Source organism: Numida meleagris, chromosome 2 (genome assembly GCF_002078875.1).
Source record: "Numida meleagris isolate 19003 breed g44 Domestic line chromosome 2, NumMel1.0, whole genome shotgun sequence".
NCBI classification, from domain to species: Eukaryota; Metazoa; Chordata; class Aves; order Galliformes; family Numididae; genus Numida; species Numida meleagris.
Genome location: NC_034410.1, coordinates 45,192,268 through 45,217,015, shown reverse-complemented (window position 1 = coordinate 45,217,015; position 24,748 = coordinate 45,192,268). Strand labels below are relative to the sequence as shown.

Genomic DNA, 24,748 nt, shown 5'->3' with positions numbered 1-24,748 from the left:
TACCAAAGGCTTTGCAAAGGAGATGACAGAAGTTCATGGCTAGGGCTTATCTCTAAAGTCAGTTTCAGATGCCAGTTCAAGGTCTTGACTTTAATCTTCAAAGCAATTAACAGATGAGCCTCTGCTACACTGGAGACCAAATTGCTATCTATAAATTTCCTAAACAGTTTTGCTTCTTTGGGATGACGCTGATCACAAACCCAGACAAAGCTACATGAGTGCTGGAGCAAAACATTTTTTGTCATAGGAATCTGGCTGCAAAACAAGTCTCCATCGGAGAATTCACTCCCCCTTTTGAACTGCCTTAAGCCTCTTCCTAAACAGAATGAAAGAAAAAACCTCCCACCTTAGCAGTGGCAGACACCAGTAGCTCTCCCCAGCCACATGAAAATATTTTCCTAACCCTTTCTCCAAATTAATTAGCAAAAAAAAAAAAAAAAAACCCACATTGTGAATTTTTATTCAAAAGGGATAAGAGATTCCTAAGGCATTCAGAAGAGTATTAGCTATTGCTATCATTACAAAAGAGGACAGAAGCTCAAATCTCAGCTAGTAAGGTTTGTATGTTATACACCCACGTGAGCAGTTTTCTTTGTGTTAGCCTTGCAACCTGTCCTTTGGAAAACACTGCTGAGAACTAGCTTCATGAAACAAATACATTATAACTAAATTTCCTCTTCAAAACAGAGCCAGACTACCCCAGGAAGAATAATACATCACTTAATAGCACTCTACCTCCACCTCAAATGTATCTTCCTCGCTATGCAAAACGCACATATATTAGACGAATTAATAAGAAAGGAAAAACTATGTCTTCAAATGAGAGGTTGTGTCCTTTGTGGTGCCTGGTCCAGTGGTAAAATTCACCTCCTGCATGGCATGCAGGGAAAAGCCAGACACCTGCAGTTGCTGAAAAAGCTGCAGAAGTTGTGAGCACCAACAGTGTGTAGCTGAGCGCATGCGGAAGGGTGAAAGTCTGAAACTGAACTCCAGAACTCTCAAGCAGGATGTTGCTACTTGCAAGCTGCAACCACCCTTTAGAATCATAGAATATTCTGAGTTGGAAGGGACCCACAAGAATCACAGACTCCAACTCCTGCCTCCACATAGCACCACCCAAACCCTACATCTGAGAGCATTATCCAAATGCTCCTGGAACTCCAGCAGCGTGGGGCCATAAAAACTGCCCTGGGGAGCCTGTTCCATGCCCACTGCCCTCTGAACCTTCCCCTAACCCCCACCTGCCCCTCCCCTGACACAGCTCAGTGCCATTCGCTCGGGTCCTGTCATTGTTACCAGAGAACAGAGCTCAGCGCTGCCCCTTCGCTCCCTGTGAGGAGCTGCAGCCGCCATGAGGCCTCCCCTCAGCTCCTCTGCTCTGGGCTGAGCAAACCAAGGGACCACAACTGCTCCTCATACACCCTCCCCTCTAGACCATTCCCCATCTTCACAGCCCTCATTTGGAAGCTCTCTATCATTTTTATGTCCTTCTCATATTGCAGTGCCCAAACCTGCACACAGTGCTGGAAGCGAGGCCGCACAGTGCACAGCACAGCAGGACAACCCCTTCCCTCACCTGGCTGGCAGTGTGGGCCTGACGCCCACCCCCAAGTACAGTTGGCCCTTTGGGCTGTCAGGGCACAGTGCTGACTCAGATCCAACTTGCCGTCAGCCAGAACTCCCAGATTCCTTTCTGTGGGGAGGCTCTCCTGCCTCTTGTCTCCTAGTTTGTATGTATATCCTGGGCTGCCCCACCGTGGGGCAGAATTTGGCACTTGCTGTTGTTCAACTTCATGCACTTGGTGAGTGCCCACCCCCCACATTTCTTACGATCTCTCTGCAAGGCCTCTCTGCCCTTGAGGGAATCAACAGCTCCTCCAACTTAGTGGTGTTCTCAGACTCAGCATACACTCGAGCACTGCATCCAGACACCATCTCCAGACCAAGCCTTTCCTTGACAGGTGAAGCCCTCGTTCCTGTAGAGAGGGCTGTGATTTAAAAGGCTTAAAGAACATCAATGATTTCATTAGCTTGCTTTCTAAATACATAAAATATCAAATAAAAGCACAGGAACCCAAGAAGGGATATTTATACTATCAGCAAAATGTACTTAGTGTCTTGTTCCGGTTGGACCTACAGAGCAGCCTCTGGGACACTGTTGACACTGCAGAGCACCACCTGGGTACACAGCTACTGCCTTACAGAAGCCGTGCTATTGAAATAATGGAGCATTTGCAAGAAGTGGTGATAAACCAGGAAGAGATTGCTATTTTCTTTTGTCAGTGTTGCTTAGGAAATTGATTCCCTCCCCACTCCATCTGGAGAACCAGAGGGACACCAAGGAGGCCAGAAGGGAGCTAATCAGGGACCACACAGTGAAGGGGAAGCAAGGTCCAGGTGAGGAATGATCCCCTTTAAATACAGTTTTCTTTGCTTCTGGACTCAAGTTCAAACACCCGTGGCTCTGTGCAGGACCAGCAACAAGTGCCAGTCAGTGACACCTGCTCTGGCTGCTCCAGCCAGCCAGGCCCTGGCTGCCACATGGCGATGTCACTGTGATGACACGTGGGCATCAACGTGACACTTGAGCACTGCATGACAGAACCCCTCAACAGTTTTGTTGGACTTCGCTTGTTGACTGGCAGGGTGAAGACTGGCTCATCGCATAAATGCCTCTACATGAAAACTTTGGTCAAACTGAGACAACAAAAATTAAAACTGAGCCACCTGAATCAGAAATGTCCTCTGAGCCAGAGAAGCTGGCTGAGTCCTAAGGCTCCTCCTCTTCTCATCCTCCAGGACTGGATGAACAAGGAACAATTTGGGATGCTGCTGCAGCATGGATAAAGGAAGAAAAGGATTCATAGAATCATAGAATGGCCTGGGTTGTAAAAGACCCCAAAGATCATCGAGTTTCAACCCCCCTACTGTGTGCAGGGTCGCCAAACACTAGACCAGGCTGCCCAGAGCCACGTCCAGCCCGGCCTTGAACACCTCCAGGGACGGGGCATCCACAACCTCCTTGGGCAACCTGTTCCAGTGCATCACCACCCTCTGAGTGAAAAAATTCCTCCTAATATCTAACCTAAACTTCCCCTGTCTCAGTTTAAAACCATTCCCCCTTGTCCTATCGCTATCCACCCTCGTGAACAATCATTCCCCCTCCTGTCTATACGCTCCCTTCAAGTATTGGAAGGTCACAGTGAGGTCTCCCTGGAGCCTTCTCTTCTCCAAGCTAAACAAGCCCAGTTCCCCCAACCTTTCCTCAATAGGAGAGGTGCTCCAGCCCTCTGATCATCTTGGTCACCCTCCTCTGAACTCATTCCAAGAGCTCCACATCTTTCTTGTGCTGGAGGCCCCAGGCCTGGATGCAGTACTCCAGATGGGGCCTCACAAGAGCCCAGTAGAGGGGGAAATTCACAAACTTTTTCTGATGAAGAGGAAACCAAATGTTTCCCTCACATTTGTTCCAAGGAGAGCAAAGCCATAATCTCCTCAGCCTTCAGTTTTCCACAGAAACTCTGGCGATCAGTTGAAAGTGACCAATTGAAGGTAATTTGGTGGGGTCACAGTGGAAACTGTGTTGTCACTGATGAAGAAATGTTTAAGCTCCAAGTACTGGGAAGGAAAGGACTGAAAACATGAAAATCTTCATACAGGAACTTAATCTGTACGGTTTCACCAAAATACACCGTGACCCCACAAGATCTCCATTCCTGAGTTTCTGGCAGGGGAAGAAGTATCTGCTGCTCACAGGAAGGTACATCAGTTGCTGCACACATAATCCAACTCTCACAAGATTCTGGTGAGTGGGATGAAAATTCCAAGAAAATAAGCCTTGGTAATAAGAAGAGAGGAGGATTTCAGTCAATGTTCTGACCTGTATTTCTTTCTCCGACTGCTTCTGGGCATTTTAGAGATTGCATTGCTGAATAATAGAAATATAGATAAAATAGATTTGGGTCATATCCCAATTTGAACCCATGGAAAAGAAAGATAAATCAGGATATGACAGGTCTATTTATTTCAATATATTTGCAACATATATTGTTTGACTTAACCTAAGCTCTGGGATTAATCTGACCAATAGACCTTTTTACTACCCACCTTTGCCTTCAGCAGTTAAGTCTTAACTTCTTGTATCTCACCATCTTTCAGTCCCAAATGGACAGCAACTAACTCTTCTCCTTTGCATTTTTCAGTCACTCTTCTACTCTCACCCACGCTTCATGAGATGATCCCCAACTGCCTGAACACTGCCAGAAAAGAGTTGCCCTGAGGAGGCAAGAGGTGGCTGCCCCTGCCCTGCAGGGAGACCTGAACGAGAGCCACCTGAGGAGCAGACCAGGTACCCAGCCCATGTGGGGAGTGGCTGCTGGGCAAGATAGGAGCCTGCTGGCAGCACCAAAGGAAGAAGGCACAGAGACAGCAGCACCCATGGGGCCCCCACCACTCAAGCACCTTAAGAAAGCCGCCACCCAATCCAGTGCTGCTCCAGCCTTGCCAGACCCTGCTCCAGCAGCACAGAGGGAAACATGCCAGCCTCTGGCCCACTCCCTGCTGCCACCAAGCAGCAGCCAGACCTCGGCTGCCACTTCTGCTCCTCCTCCTCACATGAGACCCAGGTTCACAACTGGTCCAGGACAGCAGGCAGGAGCTTCCACGGCACCCACAGGCACCAGAGCGACAGCTTCTTGGGCCCTCCTACCTCACCCCTTGCAGCAGCCATGCTGGCAGCAGCCATGCCGGGGACACCTGACGGACAGCCCCATCCCGCCCCAGTGGCACCTGCAGCTCTCATGGGGGCACATGCAGGGGATGGGCCAGCACACCAGTGTGGGTCCCACTGCAGACAGCAGCACCAGTAAGGAGTTCATAAGTTGAGAGGTCATAGATAGATAGTTCTGGAAGTATGTTTGAGTAATAAACCTCCTCCATTGTCAGATAATTTCATTTATTTATCTAATTATTTGTTGAATGGTTCTGGAAATAATATGTTTGAATAACTAACCTTTTCAGTTGTCACATCCTCTTAGTCTTTCTTTCATTTATTTAATGGTGAAATCTCAGAATTTTGTCTCTCAAAAGGAACTAGAAGCAATGGTTCTAATATCAATTTAATGGTCTTCCGTAAAAATCAAGCTCTAGATTCTTTAGCTGTTGAGATACACAAATAAATATTAACAAAACACTAACTGCTGATTTCAAGAGATAGCTTTCCTTGTAAAGTCTTTTAAGTGGCACTTCCTGATTCATACTGCTATCAAGCATGAGTTGTACTATGGCAGTGCTGATCGTGCCCTATGGGAATGTTTTCAATATATTAGGAAGTCTGAAGATCAAATTAGAGATGCAATAATTTGCCAAAATATGAGCTATATCTTAGTGACAGGCAAATGCACACAGCAGCTTGTTTGGTATTTTAGTTCAAATTTTATCTTTGCTTTGGAGTTTACCTAAGAGAATGTTTCACAAATAGGCTCATGAAAAAAATTACTCTCAGAAAAATCCCTAACTGAAAGAATTAATTTATAAAATACCATACCTAAAGCATGGTATGCTTTCACCTCATGCAGATTTGCAGCCCTGATGGCAGTCAGATAGGTATTTAATCAGGTGTAAGAGAACTGAGCAGGTGTCTGGAACGCAGTTTATCTGGAGAAGCTTAGAGGTAGGATCTGTCCAGAACAGTAGAAGATACAGTTTAATACAGACAAATTCCCCAGTCACCACCACACCCATATGCAAAAGCAACAGTATCACCTGTCCTGTCCCTTTGCTTCCTTCCTAGGGCATCTGCCAACTAGCCCCTAGTGTCCTTACTACCCAGCTCCTTGTTGTGGCTTTGAAGAAACAGTATCTTTCATACATCTACCACTCCAAGAAATAAACTGCTTTCAGAAATGTCATCTAAAAGCTGGGGGTTTAACTACTGCCTTTAACTGTCCTTGTTCCACAGCTAAAAATGTCTTAATGGAAAAAAAAAGTTACTGTATTAAAAATACATTTTCTTCAAAAGAAGAGGGAATTGAGATGCCATCTGCACTACTTCTGGCTGCAGTTCAGCTCCTTAAAATGAATGCCAAATTAACAGCAGCACTTCCCCCTCCCTGCTTCCTTCTCCATCTCATAGCTTGCTTTAAGGTTCATCCAGAATCCTCAGGAAAAAAAAAAAGAATATCACCTCTGCAGAAACTTCAACAGTGTTTGGCTTTTTTCTATGCTTATTCTCTATGGCTGTTACAGCTTCCCCATGATGTTCCCAAGGACTTCCCTACAGGCAGGTCATGGACTAGAGCAAGTTGGGCAGAAAGTCCTGCTGGATTCTGCTGGGTTGCTGCTTGCAGTTTCTGGTCTCAGGCACTATTATTGGTGCTGGGCATCCCCTGGCATTGGTCTCCATGAATTTACCTCACCTCCAGGATCTTCCCTCACTTCCCAGATGTATCCTCCAGCCAGGATCTTCACCTTCTCTTTGGGCCCCTTTTTCTCTCTGGAACCCATCTCATGGCACCAGCTCCTCTTTCTGGAAACCAAGCCTCCAGTTTCTCCAGCCTAGACAGTCTGCGTGCAGAAACAAAGTGAATAGTGAGCCTGTTAACTGGTTGGCCTATCTCATTGTTCTATTCAGGATGTGCCACTTGCACTTGGTCCAGGTGTTATCCAGTTTCCAAGCAGTGGTATCAGATCCTTAAGATTATTTAGAGCTGGAAAGAGGTAGAAATCATACCAATAGTCCAGACTGAGGTGCAACACAGTCACAAGAGACTGGCCTGGGAGGATATTTCACCGCTTTGCAAAGCCTCGTTTCTATCAGCCTTCATGTTCAGCATCCCAAGCTACAATATTTTGACTTGTACCAGTTCTGTTCATTTGTGATTGCTGCAGTATTGAGCAGGAACAAACCAAGCGCAGCATGAACTGGTAAAACTCATCAATTCAGAGCACCAACTCAGTGGTATCTTCTAATACAACTGAATTAGTTCTGTCTGCAAGCACAGAGGTATAAATTTCAAGTTGCCATCTCCCTTTCTTTAAGTGAAAGAAGCCTCCAAGGAGCAATGAAGCCCTCAAATAAACAAAGGCTGAAACACAAACATCATTTAATAGCTTGTTTTGCTGCATGCCTCATGGACTTACACAGTTCATGGTGACGTGGTTATCCATCACCCTATGGTTGTTACAATACTTTACGAAACAACCAGCTCTTACACGGAATCACAGAATCACCAAAGTTTGGAAAGATCCCCCCCCAAGGTCTTCCAGTCCAATCATCTACCTATCACCAATATTACTCTCCCACACCTGCAGTAGAGTGGCGGGGGAGTATGATGGACACATCGTGGACATCAAGATAAGTGAAATCATTTGAACAGTACTATCACCATGGGGTCTTTCAGATTTGTCTGAGCTTTCTAATATTCATCAATTCCACTCAGTACATTCATTTTAACGCAAGTAACACTTCATAAATTAGGTCTGTAATGCCATTCAACATTATCAGCATTTGAGATCAGTTACTTGTTACCAATTCATATGTAAAATGTTCATAATTGTCCTCATTACACTGTTTTTTGATAGTTTTGGCTAAAGGTTGGAGTGGAGGTACTTGGGCATGGAGAGTGGGATATTTTTAAGCTCTATGAACGTTCCTTTTATTTGACAGTGTGTCATTACAGCTGACTAGTGACAGTCAGTCACGCATACGCACGTTGAGCATTCAAGACATTTTACTTGGTTAAGCATACAGAGCTGCTGGCATTGTAGATGCTTGTAGTCAAAAGCCATCCACAAAATAGAAGCTAGGTGAACTGGGTACAACACTTCTCTACAAACAATGTAGAAGGAGGACAGCTGAAGAGCATGGAATGTGTAAGAGAGACAGACTGTGGTTTGACTTGATCGTCTTCAGGATTTAATAAGTCCTTATCATTATCTTATTTTTCACACTCCACTCCAGTACCTAGACTATCTTAGCCAGTCACACACCAGTATCTCTCTCCTATTTTTAAACACAGCTGTGAAAAATATCTTAGTCAGACTACACTCAGAAGACAAAAGATGAATGAACAACCTACCATACAGTTTGAGAATTTCAGCGTTGCTTGGCACTCATGTATACAGATGGAATAAGAGCTCCTTTAAATCCTTGTTTGCATTATCTAGCAAGAACTCTGATATCTCGAACATTAGAACACTCACATTACAGATAGATTTCCTGCTCTAGAGAAAGCCATAATAACCATTGGAGTATGAAAGCTGATCAAAATTCTGAATTAAAAAAATAGAATAAAACCCCAAAGTTTTCACCCCTGGGAATACATGAAATTGCAGTTCTGAACAGAAAACTGTGCTGAACTTCCAGAAGTACTACATCACAACTGCCAATTATTTATTCTACATTTTGTAGAGATCTTCATTATTTCATGACAAATAAGTAGTACTGTATAATTATATATTACTATTATTGATGCCAGTATATGGATAATCCATTATTTTCAAAGTCCTCTAGGGTAATTTCCAATTAGTACTTAATTTTTTCTATTAAATGGTTTGACAAAAGAGCATGTAAAATAAAATAAAATTTCCTATACTCATAGCAATAGACATGTGAAATATTTAAATTGAAATACTCTTTTTTTAAAATTATAAGTTCACCAGTTTTTCCTTTGGAAGTTTCAGATTCCATTTACTTCCTCACTCCTTATTAAAAGGGATAAAATTGTGCTTTAAAAATAAGTTCCAACAAAAAACTCTTGATGTCCACACATGTTTCAGCAAGGTTAATATCTAAATAGCTCTGACAGCTGTATTCACAAGCCAGCAAGCAAGCAAAGCCAGGACACAGGCACACTGCACACAAGTGAACCTTATCAGCAGGCTCTGGTCCCCACTACACAGGAGGGACTCTGCCAACACAAGGCCTAGGAGGAGGACACCAGCTCCACACTTGCCCATACATTTCAAGATCTCCCCCTCCTTCCAGGTGGTGCTGCTTCTCCAGTACACACACACACACACACACACACACACAAAAAAAAAAAAAAAGGAAGATGGACTCCCAGCCACCTTCCACTAAAAGCATTCCTGGTTAGGTAGAAGCTACCACTTACCAAACTTGTTTGAAACCACATTTAGAGAAAGAATGTAGTACATAGAACTGTGTAAGTGACCAGTGCTCAAGAATAGTGTCTTTTTCATTAAAAAATTAAGGAACAAAGAGGAGAAAAGGGAAAAAAAAAAGAGTGCAGTTAATACCTTCAGCTGAAGTCCTTCTGCTTGCTTTGCACCACACTACCTCAGCATGAACCAAAATCCTGCCTCTCTCTGGCCCGTTCTCTGCAAATGAAGCACAAAAACCAGAGGTGGTTAATGAATATGCTGCAAGTTTTTTTCCAGAATCAGCACAATGTTGCTTGGCACAGGTGCACTTTAACAATGATAAATCTGGAAAGTTCACATTGATTAATTACTCTGATTTTCACATTCACCCATCTTACACAAAGAAAAGGCAAATCAAGCTGTAGGAAGTATCTCTTCTCCACCTCCTTGGTATTTTATGCTGCCCTTTTCTCTCTCTCTCTTTTTTTTTTTTTTTTTTAAGGAAACAAACAATAAAACCCTGCTTCTCAGCATCTATTTTTAGCTGTAACATTTTGGGACATAAAAGCAAAATTCGATTCTCTTAAAACATAGTTCTGAAAGTGGAGAATAATTTAGGAATGCTTCTGGAACAGTTAAGAAGTTCAACAGTCACTTCCTTATCTATGGGGAATGTGCCACCAGCCCATTATCAGAATATACAGGCACTTTCTACCCAGTAAAGACAAGTATTGCCAACTTTCCTAATCGTCTTTATAGAACCAGGGACTTCTCAGGTATCAGGCCAACAAACAGTATGAGGAGTGATTGGTAGATGCTCTGCAGGAAAGCAACAGCTTTACAGAAGTAAAAGGGCTTCTGATGTTTCTTCAAAGGGCTCAGATTCAAATGAGGACCATATCAGATCTGATCCACCACCAGATCCCCCACTACAAAATGCTCTGCACCCCTCTGTTTGTTTTGTTGGTTAAAACACAGCTGCTTAACATATAAAGAACTATTCCAAACTGCACTAGAAACTATCATGCCCTGCAAAGGCTATCAGAGATCTACCAAGTTATTTAAATTAGATATAAAAGGCCCCACTTTCAAAAAAGAGAGTAATTTGATACATTTTCAGGATGCCTAGAGTTCTAGGAAGAAAAGACCTTCACATAGATAAAAAGACCAATTGCCTAAGGGATATCAAGCAAGTTCAAAATTGTTACATGCTCTATCATTATTGCCACAAAATAAGACTTTTGGGACTTAAACAAATAATTGTTCAAACACTGCTGTCAAAACTTAATCCTGCAAATCCACATCCCACATATCCCAGGAGTATAGAAATCAGACCTTTTGATTCAACTGTTAGCAACTCCAAGGCCATCTACATCCAGATCTGAAGTGATGCTGTTGTCTTCTATGTAACGAAGTAACACTTCCCTCCTGCATGGAGCAAAACATGACAAGAACAGCTTGATCACCACTCTCAAGTTCAAAACAAACAATACACCAGAGTAAGGAACGTGACTAAATAAAAATAATAATAATAAAATGGAAAGTATACTTAATTACTTAACATTACAAGCCTCAATTAAGTGTCCTTAAGTAATTATTAAATGTGGTTTTTGCACCCTCTGAATCATCTGAGCCAGCCAGCAGCCATCAGTTCAACTACAGACAGCTGATGAATCTGACAGTATCATTTTTGTTAGCATAGTTATCCAGCTAGCAGTATCAGAGCATCCCTCTTGTAGTACACCAGGCCCAATTTGGTATTTCAGAGGAGTGTATTTTGCTTTCCACATCACCACTACCAAAAGAGAAAGAGACAGACAACTACCTGATTCTACAAAATAACAGGAAATAAACGAACAAAATCTTTGAGACTGCATAGACTGCACAGCCCAGACATTCTGTATTCGCTCTAATTAGTTTCTTTGGAGCAGATTGCTTTCAATAAGCTCAAGAAAATTGAGCTTGATTCACTGGAGACAATCTGGGTTCGGTTGTTAACCTTTTAGCCTTTAAATATGGAAGTTTCTTTAAAATCTACAACATTAACAAGTACACTCATCAATAGAAATCAAGGTAGCATCAATATATGATCTTCTTTTTAATACTAAAACAATTCAAAACTGAAAAAAAAGCTGTGTTTTTTCCACGGATTAACCAAGTCAGAATCTACCTGAATAAGACTGGAGAAGAGATCTCAAGTATTTATATGCTACAACCGTTGCTAAATTTGGATAAAATCAACAATACTATTAAACAGTAGCAGACTTCTCCACATGCCCCAGGGATGCTGCTGGCCAGTACTTAGTGGGGGGATGGAGGTATGACAGACAAGACATCCCACCCCAGTGCCAGCTGATGTGATTAGGGCTGGCCAGCCTGCCCATTCCTGCAGAGGCTGCATCTGCTCATGAACGCTCTTGCATTAACAATTGTATTACTGCTTATCAGCTCCAAGCTCCTTTCTAGTTGAGGTAAGCCAAGTCCTGATAATTCTCATGCACGCACAGTTGCCCCGAATGACACTACAAATGGGGAAAATATTCCTGTCACAGAGGTCAGAGGGCTGCCAGAATCAGCAGTAACAATATACCAATATAATAAATTGTTCTAAAAGTTTCAGAATTGTTTCCTTTTGAATCAACTCCATTATAACAACATGTAAGAAGAAAAAAGCAAACAGGAAACCAAAAAGTTTTGCTGATTCAGATGCTGTTAGGTTGGTTTAAATTTCCCTTTGGGGAACTAGGATTTTTTGCCTTAGTGTAAGTTCAGAACAAAGGCATCAAAAGTATCAAAACAAAATTTTAACCTTAATGCAGAAAACTTTATGAAGAAAGTTTAAACTGCATAAAGAAAACAGCAACTACCTGATGATGCTGAGATTGATTTTGTTCTATACTTTGTGGTTCTCACCCAATACAATTAAAATGACTTATATTTTTCTCTTCTGTGCTCAAAGATTTTAGTCTTTCTAGTCTCCCATGGCCCACTGTGAGCAAAATGAACTATTAAAATCAATGTTACGGTCATCTATTAGTCAGCTAATAACAGGAACAAGCAATTATCCAAAGTAAGGAATGTAGCTCATAAAGGAGAAAGTAAAACCTTGCCTATGATTAGATAGTAACAGGCTGCAAAAATATTATTTTACAGATACCAAGAAATAGAAGATTCACTGTAAAAAATGCTAAGTACCTTAATATTATCCATAGAAGAGAAGCCATTAGCTGAATTACTTACAAGCTTGGAAATGGAAGAAATGTGGAAGGAGCATTATTTCTAATAGTGATTAGGTTCATGGGATAACAGGAGGATTCCTCTACTACTTTTTCTACTGTCCAATAATTCACAGTTCTAATGTTTTTCTAACTGTATGGTGAAAGTATTCACCTCATTAATCCAGCAGGAAACCAACGCAATCAATGCAACGACTGGCTTTCTTCTTAGCCAGTGAGCTGTTAGTTTATTTCAGGATCAGAAAAGCACCAGAGCTGATGCAAGAAGCATGTAAGACCACCACAGCAGGATCCACAGAGTGGAAAAGGAACTGCTCCCCTTTCTTTAGTAGTCCCCACCCACTGCATCATCTCTGCTGGACTGCCTAACCACTCCTGCAACTGGTTTCATCTCCAAAAAGTTTAATGTCTAGAGAACACTAAAAATATTTGTGCAGACCAACAACAAATCCAGACACTGTGTAGGGACCAGAAAATACCTGATGAGAGAACCACTGCTGAAGATCAAAATAGTCTTGTAATTCCTGAAAACAGCTGTCCTCAAGATCCAATACAATTGCATGATAATTCAAGTGAAGATAATCTAAGAATTTTTGCCAGCTTAGTAGATGAGCTGTCCAATGGAATCCAAACACATCATCGTAACATAAGTAATAGCTGAAACTTCTCTAAGTATGTGTTTTCCTTATACTTTGTGGGATTATGTGAGTCAATTCTTTAGGAATGAGGAAATAGCTCACCCTGAGATGCAAAGAAGAAGGTGCCACACAATAGTGAAAGCAAAGACAAAATGAAGGCAAGTAATTTACAAGTTATTTAAATGGATTAGGAGCAGACTCCTAACACGTAATCACCAATGCAGATCTCTCTCAATCAAGAGCTGTGACATGAGTCACTTAATCGACACTATCTCAAGAGCAAGGAGAGGGGTTTGCAGCAAAACAGTCCTTCACAAGAGCAGTGATACAGTTTTCCCTAGAAAGGATGCAAATACGCAGCTTCAAACAGTGAAGGAGAATACTGCTTGTCTGTTTTCTATCGTGGAATTATTTTCAGTCCTTCTTATCTTGAAGATATTTCCAAACCTACTAGAGAGGGGAAGGGGAGAGAAGGCTCCTATTAACTGACAGCTTGCTAATAGTGAAGTAATAGTAACAGATACCAATGATGAAAAATGCTTTGGAAAGTAGGAAGAGGACTGATGCTTTGTTTGGGAAACGAGATTTTATTTTTTTTTTAATGAAAAGCCTGACTTTTGTGTTTTTAAGAACATTTGCTGCCCTCAGATACCAGCCAAATACAAACATCATCTCCTCATTCCAACCAGATTTTCAAGGCAGGAAGCACCCGCATATCAGTGGGTAGATTCTTTGGTAATGTGTACAAAGCAGAAACAACAACAACAAAAGAGAATTAAAAAAAAAAAACAAACCAACCTTGAAATCACCTTTAAAGGTGAGAAGCTTTAGTGACACAATAGGGAAATAAAAAACATTAAGATATCATTAACTCATTAAGGTTTCACATTAACTGTTTGGCACATCTTGTGCTTTCCTTCATAAAGTAACTGTCTTCCCAGCAACCTAGAAAAATTCTAAGTAGGTGAATGTTACACTGAGATCATTAACTTTCTCTCCTGACTTCTGAGCATTTAGATATGAAGTGTCCATTCTCCATTAATATGAGCTTTCACTTCAGTGTTGTCCAAGTGTCCAAGAACACTGTCGTGACTTAAGAGCTATTGTCTCAGAGGAGATGTCAAAGACCTTGACCCACTCTAGGCAAAGCATGCTCTCAGGACAGGTGGAGCTTTTAAAATATGAAAGATGTTTGGATCCTTGATACGCACTTGTCTATGGCAGTTAAGGATGTAGCAACATTAGACATCACCATGGGGAAAGGGAGAAGGGAATGTATTCTCACTTCCCCTACACCAGGATGGGTTAGGAGGATAGGACTGCAACTCTGGCTGACAATCAACATGTTTGGTTGTTGTTTTTTTTTAATTATTCAACCCAGATGTAAAACTAAAAATGAAGTTACATAAAATAATTATCTACTTGAAAGAGAGTAAAGAACAATTCACAGTAGGAAAACATTTTTTAGTAGCTTAGAGCTAGACCATGGACTCCGCCTCCAAGTGTTTTTCACTATTCATCCTGTCTTTTAAAAAAAAAATCACCTATATTTCCAAAAAATATCCTTCTAAATTTAAGTGAAGTTATCATATTAGGCGTGCAAGCAGCTTGAGAAGCATAGTGACCCAGCCCTCCCCATCCCAGGGAATCAGTAGACTCCAAGTCCTCACGCCAACTTCTTCAACTCTGGTCTGCAATAGAAAGTTACATGGCTGTCTATACCAGCTACCCAGTGTCAAACATCACTTGACATCCAAAGCGATGCTGTAAAACCAATTGTGCTGACTCCTACAATATTCCACCATGAAGATAAACATGATAAAAGTCTGATCATAATCAAAGTAGAAATATACCTAGCAAGCATAAGAACAACATTATTAGAAATACAAACTTCTTCCTTGTAAGGGGACAACTGGCAAACCCTCAGGATCCCCCTGCATACATCCAGAAGGTAGTTCTGAGCTTTCAAGACATCATTGTCCTGCACAGGCTGACAGTGCAGAGCAGCTACAATATGAACTATAAATAATTCATATTTGCTATCCATTTGGCACAAAAGCTACTGCATGGACATAGTAATGCTTCTGGCTGTGCTTACAGACAGAAATGCCCATTCCTTTAGGTAACTGTAAGTGTTCAGTGTGCTTGTGGATCACAACATCCAGAGTTAAACATGAAATATCAGAAGTTACTTCTGTGGCATTGAGTCATTTCTCCCACTCCTTCATTGCTGCAGGAACCAGAGGAAGAATTTGGTGGCAAATTGGTGGAATGAATTAGCCGACTAATGGCACACGCGAGGCTGTCATAGTTGCCTCAACCTCCTGTTCCGGTGGGAGTCACCAGGTGGCACCGTGACACAGGTTTACAGCATCTCTTCTCCAGCACCTGAGCACAAAACTACTGCCCTGCTATAAGACATTACTTCTCTGGAGAGGCTTGCAGTAGGTGGAAGAAAATCTTCCCACTTTAATTTCCCTAACGTGGATCAACTTTGCAGGTACAGTTGCTTGTCAAAATGGCTGAGGTTCCTGCAGTGCCTATGTTTACTTTCACCTTATTTCAATAAAGACTGAAAATCCTATTCAGACTTTTCTTTTTAATTCATTTAGACTCAAATGCTAAATGCAATTAGTCAAAAGCATCATAAGCTGGACCTGACTGAGGGAGCTGTCTGAATACCTTATGCAAGATCCAGGCTTGATCCAGGAATGGAAGAACTATTCACTGAGCCAAATTAAACGAAAGATATTGTTGAGTAAAGCTCCCAGGTTTTCAAGAGCAATTTACTGACCTGCACTAATGCTATGGGCTTTGTTGTCCCAGCTATCAAGCAACATCCAGAAACAAGTTTTTGATAATTTCTGACCCTGAAATTTTTTGGCAGGCAACAAGTGACAGAGTAGGAAGCGATTAATACTAGCAGAGGTAGAAAGAGCTGGGTTTCTGTAGGCAATAAATAAATGTCTGAATTAAGAAGAAACTGCTATCCCAGAAACATGATATTTCAAGATGGCATCCAATAACCACCAGTGGATTCTAAAGCCTCAGTGAACTGCCGTACATTAGATCACACATAGCACGTTCGACTTTGAAATGAGCATCTCCTTCCAAATGCCAATAGGATATTTTCCTTCAAGAGCAAATATTAAACAAAAAGCACGCCTGCATAAGAGTTGGACTCACTTTCCAAGTTATTCAACTTGGAAAGCCATACAAATGAACTTCCTGTTCTTTTCAGTGGCAACAATCAATATTGCCTGTTTCAATTAATCTAAAGCTGAATCAAATGGGAAAGAGTTTCACTGGTGTTGACTGACAACTGGTGACTTTCTTATTCCTCAGATGCTCCACAGAGGAAGCAAGATACAGGAAATCCAGTTTCCTTTATTCTTACTTTATTCTTTTTTGGATTCTGTTTTGAAAAAACTTCCTTTAAAATTACTTATTTGAACATAATTATATTCATTACTTAATAACAATCATGTCATTCAGAAGAACTAGAATAACGCCATACAACTAGGCAAAATGAAAACAGATTATTTGAAACCCAAACACATCAAGAAAGTCATTAAAGGAAAAATATCTCCTAATAAAAATAGAGATTTTGCTAAAGTCATAGAAATAGAAGTGCACAACATCAAATATTGTATCATCACCAGTTAATTTATCATGTAGCACTTCAAATGAGAAGATAAACAAATGAGATTTAAGGAGCAATACCTTGAAGAAGCTGATGTATCCTTAAAAGCCCATTCCATCTCATTAAATTTTTCCCTTAATAAAATTCAGGTATGCTCGATAAATATTCAAGCACCATGTAATGTGTTCGAAGGAATAGTTTGATTTTTCAAAGCATGAGATTTTAAGTGCACTGACATATCAATATTTGTGTTCAAGCATACCTCAATTCCTTTGCTTTCTAACTTAACCAAAATATTCATGTCATTCAAGCAAACATAAACTATTTTGGCTTCTAAAAGGAGATTGCTTAAGCTCAATAGTGAGCATCTGCTTCATTAATACATGAGACTTTCTAAAAAATAAAAAAATTCTGGAAGAAAAGAGTGACTTGATTATCTTCCCAACTTATTACTACAGATGCGGCTCTATTTACTTGAACAAAGGAAAATGAAGGTAACAGCTTAGTTTAGAATATGTTTGAATAGAAAAAAAGACAGCATTAATTTACCTTATTTTTAGCTTTATTTTTTTAAGAGAAGGTAAACAGCTCAAGCATTTTTGAGGTGTGCTTTGCCCACTTCTCAGACAAAGAACAAACAATGGCAGATACATGAATTTGTGCATTTGCAACTTACGTTTTGACCACTGCATTTCAAGGTATAAGCTACATTGCAATAAGGCCTCTATATGTTTACAAAAAAAAAAAAAAAAAAGAGTATTATTCCAGATTTCTGTACTGACTTGTCTATTCCAGATAACATGAGAGCCAGCTAAGTAGTTGGATGCCTGGCACTGTAAGAGATAACCCTTGCTCCAATAACTTTTGAGATCATGAGACAAAGTAATCAACAAAGAACAGAGTTCTTGCTTCCTTTTAATGGATCTGGAATGTTTTTCTAAAACAGCATCTGAAAGACCTGAAACTCTTCATTCACATTGGCAAGTGTCTATACTTTGAACAATCTCTCAAGAGGGCAAAGAATTCTTCTGGGACAAGGTGCTGTTCAGTTTGAGCAGCAGCATCAAAGCTTAAATCTTTGATGAGAGAGAAGAGGAATTCTCTCACAACAATCTCTAGGACTCAAGCTTTCTCTGATGCTGTGTTAATTAGGCCTAAACTCATGTTCTCATGCTGCAGGAAGAAATTCAGTCCCTGGAAAGAAAGATACACAATCCAAAACAGCTCCTTTAGGGATCCCCAGATCCTGGAGTCATTTTCTCCACTCCCCTCCCACTTCTCAAACAGAAAATAATCAATTTATCATTACATATCCAATTTAATAAAAGAAAAACCCATCAGGAAAACTAAGCAATGAAGTTCCTGTCCACTTGTTGGGGAAGTTGTTGCCAAATTCAATTTTGCAGGAGCCTTCCAGGCAGGTAGCTGTGTGACTACATCTGGCTTGAGGGCAGATACACATTAACACCAACAGAGCACAGAGCACCAAGGCATTCAGCCTCCAAGATTAAGTTTCCATTTTTCCTTGTTTTTACCTGCTGAGAGAAAATATTGACAAGAGAGATCTTCCAGATAGACAGCCAAACCAAAACATTTCATTTAGGGCTGTTTTGAGACTGAGTTCATAACAGAATTTATTTTGCCACAAAAGACTCCAGGCTTTATTTTGGACCTAAAATATGCTGTGGAAAAAATCAGAAAAGAGTCAGAAAAATGATTAAAAGTTTACGTTTCACCTTCTACTAAAAGTCAGTCCACGTCACAGAGAAGAGTAACTTAAGGATAACGCCTGACTAAATATGGGACAAAACAAAAATCTGTAGTGGAAGGATCTCTGCCTGACAGACAAGTATATAGGAAGATCTAAGAGCCAGAAACAGAAACAAAACCAGTTCAGATAAGGAATAAAGCCCAAATGCTAAGTAAAGTACATTTGCCACTGGGGCAGTTTACTACTGTTTACAACCAATCTTAAATCGAACAATTCCGGGAATTTTTAACCCACACACCACTGCTAGTTTTAAAAAGTCCCCCCAGTATCAAATTCAGATGCTGCACAGGAATTCTCACAGCTTGAACTACACAGGGAATCAGTTTCAATTACCCTGCCTTTTTCTTTTGCCTGTAAAACTGTAGGTTGTAGTGAGCAGTTAGATTTCAGGACATCTGAGCCTGGTACAAGTTTTCTTTCATCACTGTTAAGAAAGTTGCAATAAAACAGCATCATTGTTAAGGCCCTAACTAGACAGAGCGTCGCACAGAGAACATTTACAAAGGCCCGTCTCTAAGTATTTTTGAACTGGTTATCTGTTGTGAAAGGCTACCGTGTTCTTGCAAATCCTGTCTGGAGATTTATGCCTGTGCAAATCATCACCATCACCGACACGAGAGCCCACCCACACATTTCAGATTACAATTGCAGTGCTTCTGGTTTTGTCCGCGCTCAACATGCCTGCACATCAGTCCTCCTTCTGGCACTGGCTCATTGTGTTTTGATTGTTGTTTACTTCTATACCCACTGCTGTCTGCTGCTATTGTCCCTTCCCCCAGCTCCTGGTGAAGGACTGAGACAATACACATTCACTGACAAAGAACTGAAAATTATCTGTCTTGAAAATAGTATTCATGACATTTTCTCTGGCATATTATGATGCCAATGGAAAGCACGCCTGTTCTGGTAAATACAGAAGGAAAGGACATTTTAACAGCTGCTCTTTTTTATTTTTGAATTTTCACCTCAAGCAGTGCTCTGGCATTTGCATTTAGCATCAAGCACTGGCAATTAACCTGAATGAGGCTACCTTCCCTGTGGTAGCAGACGGAGAGGCAAGAATCACTTCATGTCAATGGAACCAAACATTTGGAGAACAGCTTTTAATCAAGATCGATACCTATAATGAGAAAAGGGCTTAAAAACTAGCAAAGCAATAATGCACATATTAGCTTTTTGATTGAACATGGTGATAACCTGAGAAAAAACAATTACACCAGCCAACCTGGAAAAAACATAATGGGACTGCCGCCCTCACAAGGAAGCTGATTCAACCAGTCCCAAATCTTCACAAAGGCAGACACCAAAATACTTACATATCCCCAGCTACATCGCTGCTCTTTTATACAATGCATTTCAGAGGCTAATTCTCCAAAACATTGCTAAAAATTTCTCTTCTTCCCTCTTTAAGGCATAACTGACTTCTCTAAACAGTATACTTTTATGGTAACCATTTGTTTTTGTAGGCAAGTGAATAACTACTGTGTTTTCATTTTTAATATATAATTTCAGCCCAATAATCCTTCTGGGAAGCTTTTTAATAAGACATGAAGTTCCAGAGGAAGAGAAAGCAGTAACGTGAATGGCCTCCCCCTATTCCTACTGCTGTACTGTTTTCAGTAGCTAAGGTAGGAGACATTTAATGCCCTTTGGGTTTAATAACTTATTTTACAGTTTCCTACTAATGCATACCAAGTAATACAGCTATGTCAGGATCTAATGCTAATTAACAGAGCTACTTAAGCAGCCAAAGTTGATCTGAATCACAGATCTCAACTCAGTTCTCTTCCAAGACATAAATCTGTGACATCCCTGCTTTTGCACTTTTCCCCATGATTCCTTGATCACATAAGATTCCTACTGTTTGAAGTCTCTCTTGGCTCAAACTGGGAAGAAAGGAAACTGCAGTTTTTCACAGCTAATCTTTTTGACTTTAATGCCATGAAGTCAAGCAAAGGCCAACAAGGTGTTCCAATGATCTTCTGCCAAAATTTTTCAAGGAAGTAAGTAGTTTCCCAGAAAAATGTTTTGATTTTCTGAGGAGAAAATAGTTGGAAAATACACTACATATACTACACTACTAATACACTGAATACTGTGAAAACAATTGCAGTTTTGTTAATTTCTGTCCGTGTCCTTTGGTTAGTCAGCATTAGAGATAGACATTCCATGCAACTCAGTGATAAAAACCACCTCAGCAGCGTGACATCAGACACCCACATGTCCCTCAGAGATTGAGGATGGGGCTTGACAATTTGGAAAGGAGACAGCAATCTAAGCCTTAATTTCTTCTCAGGACTTGCTTGTGCACACATTTAACTGCTTCCCCTCCTTTCCGTATTTCACTTCCCATAGCTAGCACAGTTCCACCACTACTTTCTGCACCTAAACTGGGCTTCTCCTTCCAGACACATGCTACACCTGAGTATCTACTGTGTAATACTTACTATACTTCTGAGAACTGAATTATTCTTCTCTTGATATGTTTGTTAAATGAAGCACTCTTGCAGACATTCAGACAAGCAAAAGATCAAGAGGTACAGGCAAGCCTCGTACTAATACAGTCATGATTACCTCAAAAGCAACTAGTTTGCTATTAAGTAAGCAGTTTTCAAGAAGCTAATGTTTCACTCTGAGCAATATCACTAACAAATCTCACCTTCACTGCTTTCACAAGACTTTTGGAAATTTAGTTAGGAAAGTTTAAGGAGGTTATGTTGACAGAGATGCAGAAGGCTGCCCTCGGCACACAGCTACAGCTCGAACTTAATTCAGTGCCCACATTGTGACCAAGGGGCTGGAGCCGGGCTCTGACTTCATGAATGCCCCTTTCTGCCACCTCCACCAGCAGCCTGACTAGATATTATAGTTAACAACTAACAGAAGCATAGTTTCTCAGACTCCTTCCACTGTTAAAGTTTTTGATCAAGTGCAAAACAAGTGAGCACAGCAGAAAGAGTGATAAACAGTGATCTCAACAGATACTAAAAAAAAGAAAACACCACACAACTGAGAACACCACCACCACCATACCATTTTCTTTTAAAGAATATGCTTGTAACCACCTAGTTTTAGAGAAGTACACACCCACACAGGATGTTTCATGGTTGTCTAGTGCACCAGTTATCTAAAGAATCTTACAAGAAGTTGTGTAATACATTTTAACTAAACATAGAACTCAACTGGTTGGTAACATACCAAGGCTATATTCAGTCTTACAAGAATCACACATATCAAAGGTCAAAAATATCTGATATTCTCTAGCACTTTAGAAGAGGTCTGGAGGAGTTCTGCTTACAGCCAGAGGTCTGAACTGTTCATTAGATTTATTACTACAAACTATATAACAGGATTTACGTTGCCAGTCTAATTTATCGTTCTCAAGCTATGTATGAATTTCACTGAAATTGGCAAAGAAATAACACAAGTGCAAAAAAATCAAGATGAAGTTGGGTTCTGTTGACTTCTTGGTATTTATTGCATGAAGAGGTAAATATTGACAAAGATTAAGAAAGATTAGCGAAAGGTTAGCAAGTCAATATGTGCTTGAAGGAAGAGAACACCTGGTGTTTATTCGAGTAAGTTATCTAGAGATTTTTCTATACTTTTTATGTGGCAAGGACAGTGCTGCCTTACAAAGGACCATCCATTGTTATCAAGCAGCTCATTTGCCTTTAACCAATGTTTTCTATGTTTTGGGAAGAAAAATAATAATATCCTCCCTCTAGATGCTTACAGAACATTAGCTCCTTCTTGCCTCCAAGCAAAACAGCATGTGTTCCTATGTCTGTATTTTTGCTGGCACTGTTACTGTCACAAACGCTGAGGAATTCTCAGTTTTTAAGCAAATGTTAATGTTCATCCATAACTAACAAAGCATTTTGGCACACCTCTACAGGCAAGAATAATATTTGCATTCTTTGCTGAAAAAAAGATTTATTACTTATTTTTCTAACTTGAGCGATGATAAGTAATAAAAATGATGATATTCTGGGGAAAAAAAACAACATACTCCTCTCCATTTCCTTCAGCCAAGATCTTCATGCATTAAAATCACCTTTGGGCCTAAGTTATCAGTATTGTCATGTTCCTACTTCGAAAGACTTTTGTTTATCCTTTATGGTTAAAAGCTAGTTTTGTTAAGTTAAAACAGGGTGAATTGTCAGTGATGGCCAAAAACAGATCCAGAAGTATAGCCTTACTGCTAAAGAAGGGCAAAACTTGCGTGAATGCCACAATACAAACACAAATAAACATCAGAAAGCAGCATTTATAAACATTTGTGTATTTGATGACAGTCTCTGTATTAATGATTTTCACATGTATTTGAGGTGACTAAAAACAAGGTAGCTAATTAAATAGTGGATACTAAAAGATTTCAAGATGATATGTCATCAATACAGTGTTACAAGGGCAAAAAGGTACTTCTCTGACTTTATCTTTGTTAATCACACTTATGAAACCTAAGTCTTATTTAAAAATGAAGTCTCAACTGCTCAAATGGAAATCACCAACAGTTGACCTACCTTTAGCTTCTACCAAATTTTGTTTACAGATTCTCACCAGGAACATCACTCAATACAGGGTAAGGACAGTGGGCCCTAGAAAGGATTCTTGAGCCTTTTCTTAGGAACAATGTTACAATAATTACAAAATGCTGAAAAATGGAAAGTGAGTTTCAAGTAAAGATTAGGTTATAGCATCAAGCTTCAACAGCTTATTATAAGCAAAGAGCAATAGATATCTAAAAATAATATAAGCAAGATATAAAACCAAGGTATTTTTCAAACTAGGAGTTTAACTGCAAAAAAGTTTAAGGCTCTCTTCTGAAATAATTTTTGCATTACTTTCAGGACAGCTACCATAGAAGCAAACAGTTCATGTATGTATAGGTTATATATAAGCACTCCTCTTGTAGTGCTGATATTGTTAGAGGCAGAGAAGACAGCTCTGCTCTATAGAACAGAACAGCAAACTTTTGGGGTCAGTTGCTAGTTTGCTGTTGGCTTGTTTTCTGTTTATTTTTTTTCTTCTTTTTAAATGAGAACAGATTCAAGCCAGGTGTCTGCTTTTCCCTGACTCTTCTCTTCAACTGACTGGTTTGACCCAGAAAGTAGAAGTTCTGCCACTGGGAAAGTGACAGAACTGAAAACAACAATATCCTCATCAAGCATCTACTATACATACACTGGATGACACGACACTTTGCAGGTTAAATAAAGCTATTAAATACCAAAATAATTTTATGCAAATACACAATTATACTTGACCCAAGTTGTTTATATAATGTTTGAGTGTAGGCTGCTGTGTCTGAAACAACACCACACTTTGAGCTTCACAATACATCCTTTTAAGTTCCTAAAGGCCTAAGGAGGACTTCCAGGATATCATGCAAACTTTACATGTCAAAAGTAATTGTTTAACTACAGGTCAACAGAACTTTGCATTCAGAGCTTTATAACTAAAGTTTAGAAGGTTTTTTTTTGCCTGTATCTTCAATACAATATTCTTAAACTATCTTAGAATAACAACATACCACATATGTGCCTAAACCTGTGGTGGCTACATAAACAATTTCAACACAGGATAAACTGTGTTTATCCTATGAAGTGACATGGTTCCTCTACTGATAAGTATATGGAGAAATGTCACTGTTAAAATAGTCACTTGCCATAAAATAAAATGCTTTTACTGTAATTAAACTCTTAATTACATTATAAAAGTTGGCACCAAAATACTCGAGAGCAAAACAAAAGAGCTCACAAGACAACATGCTAGATGAAAATTTCAGGACATGTTCCAAAAGCACCAAGTGAAGCAAACGCTTGCTGAGGAAGCTTTTTCAGAAACATGTATTTAGATTGCTCGGTGAATTTGCTCTTACAGTGGTCACATCACATTTGATGTTGTTAAAACAGCCTACAAAACCATCATGCGTGATGAAACAAAACAAAAGTTCACTGAAGTTGCTGAAGTTCAACTAATGAAAACTGAGTGTAAAACTTCCCAGCTCTGCTTGTATCAGTACAGATTTTGTCTGTAATAACCCCCTTGATCATCATTCCAGCAGGAACCTACCCTTCTCTCTTTCTTCATAGGCACCACTGACCCATCCACTCTTACCTGACATACTACATACCTCTTTTCATCCACCATGTAACAGCATTAACTTACATCTGTCAAACAGGAGAGGCTCACACCAGCCTACCTTGGTAGTCTGCCTACCTACCTCAGGCAACGCAGCTGCCATGTCCCAGCTTCTCTGGTCCCATTTCAACCACTAAACCACAGGCCAAGCAGTAAAAGCCTGAGCCACTTCCAATATATTTCCTTTTCTTTTTTGCTCTCTGCCTGAGCT

General features: G+C 40.2%; 1 long non-coding RNA gene across 1 annotated transcript; it reads right to left on the bottom strand.

Moving 5' to 3' along the window:
- On the bottom strand, positions 5,579-10,524 carry LOC110394731. Its single transcript, XR_002435833.1, has 3 exons — positions 10,438-10,524; positions 9,259-9,339; positions 5,579-6,564 (listed from the first exon to the last, which is right to left on the bottom strand). It is a non-coding gene; the product is annotated as an uncharacterized LOC110394731 (long non-coding RNA).